The 9,306-nt window shown below is 45.9% G+C and overlaps 2 long non-coding RNA genes across 2 annotated transcripts; both read left to right on the forward strand.

Annotated features, from left to right (window-relative positions):
• Positions 1 to 1,368: 1,368 nt before the first annotated feature.
• On the forward strand, positions 1,369 to 3,699 carry LOC135400052 (uncharacterized). The gene is made up of 4 exons (XR_010424504.1): positions 1,369 to 1,478; positions 1,642 to 1,728; positions 2,184 to 2,307; positions 3,450 to 3,699. It is a non-coding gene; the product is annotated as an uncharacterized LOC135400052 (long non-coding RNA).
• A 2,602-nt stretch (positions 3,700 to 6,301) lies between these two features.
• On the forward strand, positions 6,302 to 9,306 carry LOC135400062 (uncharacterized). The gene is made up of 4 exons (XR_010424510.1): positions 6,302 to 6,410; positions 6,572 to 6,658; positions 8,343 to 8,466; positions 9,054 to 9,306. It is a non-coding gene; the product is annotated as an uncharacterized LOC135400062 (long non-coding RNA).

Consider the following 9,306-nt stretch of genomic DNA (forward strand, 5'->3'; position numbering starts at 1 on the left):
ATGAGGCACCTGGGCCTGCAACAACCCATGAATAACACAGGGATGGCTTACGGAATTGTACGCCCGTTTGATGTCCAGGAAGACAGGCATCGCTATTTTTCTTCGCGCCTTCGCTTCTTCGACCGAAGAGACTAAATCGAGCACCGAATCCATGGAGTTACGGTGCCTGCGGGAACCCCCCATTTCCTGAGGAAAAACAGATCTTCGCTCCAGCCACCACTCGAGCCGGTGCAGTATCATACGTTCAAGGACCTTGCCTAAGCAGCTGGTGAGGCTCACGGGTCGGAAAGACGCCAGATCGGAGGGTTGTTTCCCCGGTTTCAGGATGGGGACTACACGTGCCTCCTTCCACGCAGCAGGGACCTGCCCATCCCTCCATGACGTGTTATAAACCTCTAAGAGCGCCAAAAGGGATGCGTCGTCCAAATTGCGGAGCGCCACGTAGGTGGCCTTGTCTGGACCCGGCGACGACTTCTTGTGGGAGAGTGCCAGCGCAGCCTTGAGCTCGGCAAACGTGGGGTCTGCGTCCATGTTAGGGTCAGACACTGACGGGGCTCGACTAATAGCATATTTCAGCTCCAATGCATGGCTCCGAAAGGATGCACATTTAGCTGCCTCGGACTTTGCTGCCAGAATTTTGCAGAAGTCGTGGGCAACTTCCTTCTCACGCCTGATTTGCTAGCTAACTATCTAACTGCTCCAAAACTGTCTTCTCCAAATTTGCTATTATACAAATGGGGTGTTCACGTAAGCGAGATTTCTATGTTGCATAGTCTTCGTATTTCACAAAAGCGTGTTTTTTTTTTAAGTAACGGTAGCGGTAATTCGCTTGCGCGAATTCAACCTCCCCTTGTTATTTTACGAACCACCAACCAACCCAACCCCCACAATCGATTAGTGGAAAATGAAGGCTTTAGTAAGAGTACGTCCGAGAAGGCCGTACTTCAATAGACATTTGCGGTCCTTGGTCGAACGCTGCCCACCACTCGCAGGGCTTTCGCCTTCTGGCGGAGTACTTGTGCTCCACCGGTCCGGCGACGGCTCTTTGAAAGCCGCCATCATCATCATCCCTTCATCCTCTCCCAACGCGACATAGGGCAGTGTACGGCCTCAGCGGCGGTGAATCGCCAACCCCATCACCATCCAATGTATTTATGTCTGTGCGTGCGGAACGCGAGGATATAACGTCTGTGCAAAATCGATAAAAAAACAGACTGCACAGGAGACGCCGGTTCCATGTCACTTCCTTGCTTACATTGGCAATGTTCCATGTTGCGATTTCCAGGAGTTACAATTGGTCGTGTTCGACACGTGTACTCGTGTATCGAACCAACCCCTATTGAGCCTGTCCAATCGAGACAAAGTTCCTGCACCCAATCGCATGCTTTCTGCTTACTTAGCTTTCCCAGTGCGCCTTTGATATACGCTAACATTTGCTTTGAGCATCGCAGTTGCTACACGATCATCAAAGAAATACTGTAAGTACTCCATTATACTGGCGTTATACTATACCCTTTAAGTGCTTGTCACCAGGGCTGTATTCACGAACGCAGTCGCTGCATTGACCTTATATTTTTACACGAATATGAATACTTTATTTCATGTACACATATTCACGATCAGTTTCGGTATTTGTTTCAGAAACTGTAGTTTTCCAGTTGGTGTTCGAGGAGCTATCTCTCATCATGAAGGTTCTCGCATTTACCCTGATGTTTTTGGCGCTTATCTGTAAGTATACCTCGCATGCACCTTCGTCACAGACACGGTTCTTATAGTTTCCTAATAGCTGGAAGGCAAGAGATGACACCATCATTTCTAACTTAATTACCGTCGTTGTTGTTCTTCTTGCTTACAATGGCATGCAATGAAATGGTAATGTCGAGTCCTGATTTACTGTCGGTGATCTTTGTGTTCTCCGCGTTTCTCATGTTGAAAGCACAACAACAACAACAACAATAATAATAAATGAAGAAGAAGTGGTCATGACACGGGATTGCTACGGGATAGCCCCGTGCGGCCACAGGACCCCATACCCCACTTCACAGCCGGGTTAATATGAGAGGATGAATTATGGTGAATTATCAAAGGGAAGAGCACAATGTACTGGCTGATTTCCCAATCATATATCAGTAGTCTATAAGCAAGAAATAAACAAATAAAAAATAATGGCTTCTGCGTTCCAGCCTTCGTGATGTCCTTCTGTCAGAATGAGGCAGACAGGGCCGTGGAATGTGTCCAGACCCTGGAGGAGAGATGGAAATTCGACAACACAGCGTCCAAGGAAGAGGCTAAGGGTGTCGTCTGCTGGTGAGAATCATTACTTGCCCACGGTGATGGCCACTAACTGCTTCCACAGTATAGTTTCACGTTTATTTAACACTGAGATTTATCGAGCTCAAGTTAAGTGACCGGACTACCGACTAAGGAGGATTACCGGACCGATTAAGGAGGATTACGGGCTTCACTCTTTCTGTTACGTCGGTTCTAAATTATGGAATCAACTCCCTGTCCAGGTAAAATCGATTGAAAGTATCAAAGCGATTAAAAATGGAGCACGGGAATACTTCACCACCGAAAGCTAGGCCTTTATGCGTGCAAAGTCAAAGGGAGATATAGCAGGGGATAAGGATAACGAGATTAAAACTAGGCCTAAAGCGCAGATCCGCAACAACCGCCTTGTAAATGAATGACGCGACGGTCCCTGTTAGGGTTGCTGTTGATGATCTCTTTTGTGTGTATACGCGTTTACTTTTATGAATAGTACTTTTTATCTCTCACACAGGACTGTTGTATGTGTTCTATGTAAAAATGAATTGTTAAAAAAAATATTGTTAAGTCGTATTAAGTCGTATGGGAGTCAATACTCCCATCTCCTCAAATAGCGACCGGTTGTGTAATCTCTAATTCAGTTTGGCACTGATGATGTCGGTCGCATCACGGACGAAATGCCTGAGTAAACCTTGTTATTTGTTATGTTAAGTCGGAGTTCTCTACTTTTTTGTCTAGTTATGTCGTCTCCCGGCTTTTGGAGTATTTTTGCATTTCTGCAAGTAGTTGATAGCTATACTTTTTAACTACAATTATGTAGTTTAATTGTAGTAGTTTAACGACATGTAGTTAACTACTGGCCATCACTGCGTGTCCGCAGTGATGGTATATCAGCGACACATATTTTCCCGGTTTACCTAAACATATACTCTCTTTACATTTTTTTTTACTTCTCTTTGTTTAGCGTACACTTTGTTCGATAAATAAACGAACATTCATTTGTTTGCAACTGGTCGTGACAACAAGAACATTTCTAACGGCACCAAATTTAGTCATGAGTACAACAACAAGTTCAATAACGTGTCACATGGATGTATAAGATCACAAGTCTTATGAAAAATTACAGTAAGGATAACGGACTTGTCATACAATAAAAATGTCTGCTGCTTACTGTTTTTCAGCATCGCAGACGACATCGAGGGATGTGTGAGAAGACACTTGACGGGAAGATGTTCTGCTCTTGCGTCTCTGGTGTCCGAAAGGGCTAGAGGAGCTTACTTCGCGGTTTTAACGGGCAACCGAGAGGCTGACTTCTGCACCGCACGCGCGGGTCCCACATGCAGTGCCCTGAAGGCTCGTTTTGGAAACTGAGCGACCAGGGCTACTTGCTTTGTAACTGTTCCGTATATTAAACGGGCCTTTGCTAAACCATTTCGTCTCGTCCACACTTATTCTCTTGTAGAACGATACTCCATTGCGTAGAAACTGTGGATGTTTTTTTGTTTTCTGCTGTCTTTCGCCTTCTTTGCAGAAAATGCGCCCCCGCCGCCAATTCAGATTAGCGCCCTACGCAAATGTGCTGGCACGCATGTACAAAACACCGCACAAAAGTATTTAAAATACCCATGGTGTGTTGCTGAAAGCTCCAAGGTTTACTTTATTTTACTAATTTACTACAACAACAACAACAACAACATAGATGAATGGATGATGATGATGATTATGATGTGGGATGTTTCCCTGCGTTGAGTGCAGGACCCTACTTCATTCCAAAAAGGTTCACATGAAAGGATGACGAGGGAAGGAAATCCCTACAGTTCGTGAAGGAGGCATCAGAAAGGAAGGAAAAGCGCCAAGTGCACGGCACTGATGTCCAGGGTTACTCGATGGGCCGAGAACTTTGCAGGTGTTGAATGGCCTGTGATCCAGCATTTCAAGTTGAGATTTCGAAGCCCGTCGCTCGCGTACGCACTGGCTGCAGTCTTCGAGAATGTGTCGGATTGTTGCCGGGAAACCACAAGTTGTACACAGCGCCGTGGTGCTGTGGCCCAGCCTATACCGGAGTGCAGGGGTGAATGCGACGCTAAGTCGTAAACGACGCACGAGACGTAAAGAGGCGAGGGAAACCGCCTGGCATTTCAAATGAAAGCGTTGGGTCAACAGCATACAGAAGCGACAACCGGGAGATGTCATGACACCACTCCTGATGGGCCCAAGGCGACGTCAACGCGGACAAGAGGGAGCGCCTATCCCCATTCGAAAGTATGATGGAGACTGCTCAGCGGCGATGGTGAGCCGCGGCAGCTGCCCGATCCGCTATCTCATTGCCTCTTATTCCAATGTGGCTAGGGACCCATTTGAGGGTGTGCCGGTGGCCTGCGTTCAGGAAGTAGGCATAGTGAGCTCTGGAGCCGACGCTGAATTGCAGGGCGGGATTGCCAACAGTCCAGACGCAAATATCATCAGCATAGATGGACAGATGCACCCTCCGAGGAAGGCACCCCTTGAGGCCCATCAAGATAATGTTGAATAACAGGGGGCTAAGGACACTTCCCTGAGGAACTCCCTGTGGCCCAGTGATCTTTTCCGTGTCGCCCTCGCCTGTAGTGACGAAAATCTTCCGTTGACGGAGGAAGTCCGAGAGCCACGTCAGCGCCCTATGAAGCACATGGGCCTGCAACAACCCATGAATAACACAGGGATGGCTTACGGAATTGTACGCCCGTTTGATGTCCAGGAAGACAGGCATCGCTATTTTTCTTCGCGCCTTCGCTTCTTCGACCGAAGAGACTAAATCGAGCACCGAATCCATGGAGTTACGGTGCCTGCGGAAACCCCCCATTTCCTGAGGAAAAACAGATCTTCGCTCCAGCCACCACTCGAGCCGGTGCAGTATCATACGTTCAAGGACCTTGCCTATGCAGCTGGTGAGGCTCACTGGTCGGAAGGACGCCAGATCGGAGGGTTGTTTCCCCGGTTTCAGGATGGGGACTACACGTGCCTCTTTCCACGCAGCAGGGACCTGCCCATCCCTCCATGACGTGTTATAAACCTCTAAGAGCGCCAAAAGGGATGCGTCGTCCAAATTGCGGAGCGCCACGTAGGTGACCTTGTCTGGACCCGGCGACGACTTCTTGTGGAAGAGTGCCAGCGCAGCCTTGAGCTCGGCAAACGTGGGGTCTGCGTCCATGTCAGGGTCAGACACTGACGGGGCTTGACTAATAGCATATTTCAGCTTCAATGCAGGGCTCCGAAAGGCTGCACATTTAGCTGCCTCGGACCTTGCTACCAGAATTTTGCAGAAGTCGTGGGCAACTTCTTTCTCACGCCTGATTTGCTAGCTAACTATCTAACTGCTACAAAACTGTCTTCTCCAAATTTGCTATTATACAAATGGGGTGTTCACGTAAGCGAGATTTCTATGTTGCATCGGCTTCGTATTTCACAAAAGCGTGTTTTTTTTTAAAGTAACGGTAGCGGTAATTCGCTTGCGCGAATTCAACCTCCCCTTGTTATTTTACCAACCACCAACCAACCCAACCCCCACAATCGATTAGTGGAAAATGAAGGCTTTAGTAAGAGTACGTCCGAGAAGGCCGTACTTCAATAGACATTTGCGGTCCTTGGTCGAACGCTGCCCACCAGACGCAGGGCCTTCGCCTTCTGGCGGAGTACTTGTGCTCCACCGGTCTGGCGACGGCTCTTTGAAAGCCCCCATTATCATCATCCCTTCATCCTCTCCCAACGCGACATAGGGCAGTGTACCGCCTCAGCGGCGGTGAATCGCCCACCCCATCACCATCCAATGTATGTGTGTGTGTGTGTGTGTGTGCGGAAGGCGAGGATATAACGTCTGTGCAAAATCGATAAAATACCAGGCCGCACAGGAGACGCTGGTTCCATGTCACTTCCTTGCTTACATTGGCAATGTTCCATGTTGCAATTTCCAGGAGTTACAATTGGTCGTGTTCGACACGTGTACTCGTGTATCGAACCAACCCCTATTGAGCCTGTCCAATCGAGACAAAGTTCCTGCACCCAATCGCATGCCTTCTGCTTACTTAGCTTTCCAGAGCGCCTTTGATATATGCTAACATTTGCTTTGAGCATCGCAGTTGCTACACGATCATCAAAGAAATACTGTAAGTGCTCCTTTATTCTGGCGTTATACTACCCTTTAAGTGCTTGTCACCAGGGCTGTATTCACGAACGCAGTCGCTGCATTGACCTTATATTTTTACACGAATATGAATACTTTATTTCATGTACACATATTCACGTTCAGTTTCGGTATTTGTTTCAGAAACTGTAGTTTTCCAGTTGGTGTTCGAGGAGCTATCTCTCATCATGAAGGTTCTCGCATTTACCCTGATGTTTTTGGCGCTTATCTGTAAGTATACCTCGCATGCATCTTCGTCACACACTCTAAATCGTTTCACACCTTTAGAGGTGTAAAATAGGTGTATTAACAAAGATCACACCCCTTTCACACCCTAAAACTTTCTTTTGGAAGTTCCTGAGGGTGTAACAATAGTGTACTACACCCTCAGGTGAAATATGGTGATAAGTGTGTCGCCTGGGTGTAGGAAGGGAGTATGTTTATTTTCGTTCACATGAACAAAAGTAAATATATACAACAAAAGGGAACGGGAAGTGCAGTACAAAAGTGCATGGCGTGGATTTACAACACGTCTAAAACCTAGTAATGTATGCACATTTAGAAGATCTGTTGAGATAGTGCTTAAATTTCTTAAAACACGTTGCTCCTCATTGCAAGACAGAACAAATACACGATAGTCTCATCATTCTCAACTGTAGTTAATGTTTGTATGAGAAAAATGATATCAGATTTAATAACATATATGCCTGTAACCTCTACGAACACGGGTAAGTCCTCCTCGGAAGATTCTTTGGCAACAACACAGCCAACAGCAAATGTGTTATCATTTTCAACTGCACTTTTCGCATAGACTATAGATTCTGCGTGAATATCACGGTCATGAATGTAACTCTGAATTGCTTCTGGGGCATGTTGAAGCAGTATCTGCCTGGAACCATCAGTAGATGTGGCATTTCTGATGAAGGGCTGCGACCACACATACATTTGATAAAATTGATGTCTTCTTGCTAATGAAAGGGTTATATTCTTAAAATGTCGAGTTTTTCTGGCAACATCTTTAAAATTCTGGTGTTTCCCTTCGAAACGCATACACCATACAGCTAGGAGAGGACCAAACGACCTGATGAGTCGCGGATAATGAACAATGTAATGCATTTTACAGGGGTTAGATATTTGTGGGAACAACACTGCAAAGCATTGAAGAAACGAATAAATGCAACGTTCTAAGTAATGAACATACATATGGGGGAGGTGCTTGCTCATGAGAAGGTCTATAATTTCACGAAAAGCTATACACAGCTGCCATGCTTCATTGCCCATGCACACCTGCCACGCCATACATGATTTTCTGTGCATGTTTGCACACATATTTAATCACCTTGATGTAAATACATATATGGACCTCAATGTGATTATATGCAATATGCTGGTAATTGTGAATACACAGTTACCAGCATATTGCCACGAACCCAGCAGTTCTATTCGGCGTTACAACCTTTACACCCCAACTGCCACGAGGGTGTTAAAATACACCTTAAAAGGTGTGCGCCATGAACATTTTGATTTACACCCTTTAAGGTGTAAAACGATTTAGAGTGCAGACACGGTTCTCATGGCTGCCTAATAGCGGGAAGACACGAGATGACATCGTCATTTCCAATTTAATTGCTGTTGTTGTTATTCTTGCCTATAATGTGATGCAATGATATATATATACATGTATATATATATATATAGAGAGAGAGATACATGATGACGATGACATGGGGACGACTTGAAGCAATGAAATGTGAATGTCGATTTACTGTCGGTGATCCTTCTGTTCTCCACGTTTCTCATGTCCAAGGGAAGAGTAGGATGTATGCTGGCTGATTTCCCAACTATATACCATTACTATATAAGCAAAAAAGAAAGGAAAAGAAAAAAGTAAGCTAGAGTGGCTTCTGTGTTCCAGCCTTCGTGATGTCCCTCTGCATGAGCGAGGCAGAAAGTGCTGCTGGATGTATCCTGACCCTGAAGGAGAGCTTGAAATTCGACGATGTAGAGTCTGAGGAAGATGCTAGGGGTGTCCTGTGCTGGTGAGAGACATACGTGCCCATATCAGCTAGACATATTTTCCAGGTCTATCTAAAAGTGTAATCTGTTTACATTTCTTTTTGTACTTCTATTTGTTTGGCGCGTATAGACTTTGTTCGATAAATGAATGTCAGGTACCGAACATTCAGTTCTTCCATCTTCTTCGCAGCTGGTCGTGACAACAGAAACATTTCTAACGGCAACAGATTCAGTCATGAGTACAGTTACTCGGTTAGAATGCACGAAATAATGAGGTATAGGAGAGAAAATGGAGGATAAGCACCGTCAGATTTGAATCCTCGCGTTTCAGTTTTTGAAGAAACGAAAACTTAGATTACTATATTAGGCGTCCATATAAGACAAAGGGAGCGCGCATAACATAAACCGTGCCTTCTGAACGTTCTGCAGCAAACGCAAATCGTGATGATCAACCCTCTGCAGGGAAATGGAAGGTGGGTGGATTTGAAGGGAACCAGAAGTTCAATAACGTGTCGTTCACGATGTATAAGTTCACAAGTCTTGTAAAAAATTGCAGTAAGGATAATGGATTCGTCATACAATAAAAATGTCTGGTGTTTACTATTTTCAGCGTCGCAGACGACATCGATGGATGTGTGCGAAGACACTTGACGGGAAGATGTTCTGCTTTTGCGTCTACGGTATCCGAAAGGGCTAGAGGAGCTTACTTCAGTGTTGTAGCGCCAGACGGAGAGGCTGACTTCTGTGGTGCCACACGCGCGGGTCCCCCATGCAGTGCCCTGAAATATCGTTCTGGAAACTGAGCGACCAGGGCTAATTGCTTTGTAGCTGTTCCGTATATTAAACGGGCCTTTGCTAAACCA

The sequence above is a fragment of the Ornithodoros turicata genome, chromosome 7, assembly GCF_037126465.1.
Source record: "Ornithodoros turicata isolate Travis chromosome 7, ASM3712646v1, whole genome shotgun sequence".
NCBI classification, from domain to species: Eukaryota; Metazoa; Arthropoda; class Arachnida; order Ixodida; family Argasidae; genus Ornithodoros; species Ornithodoros turicata.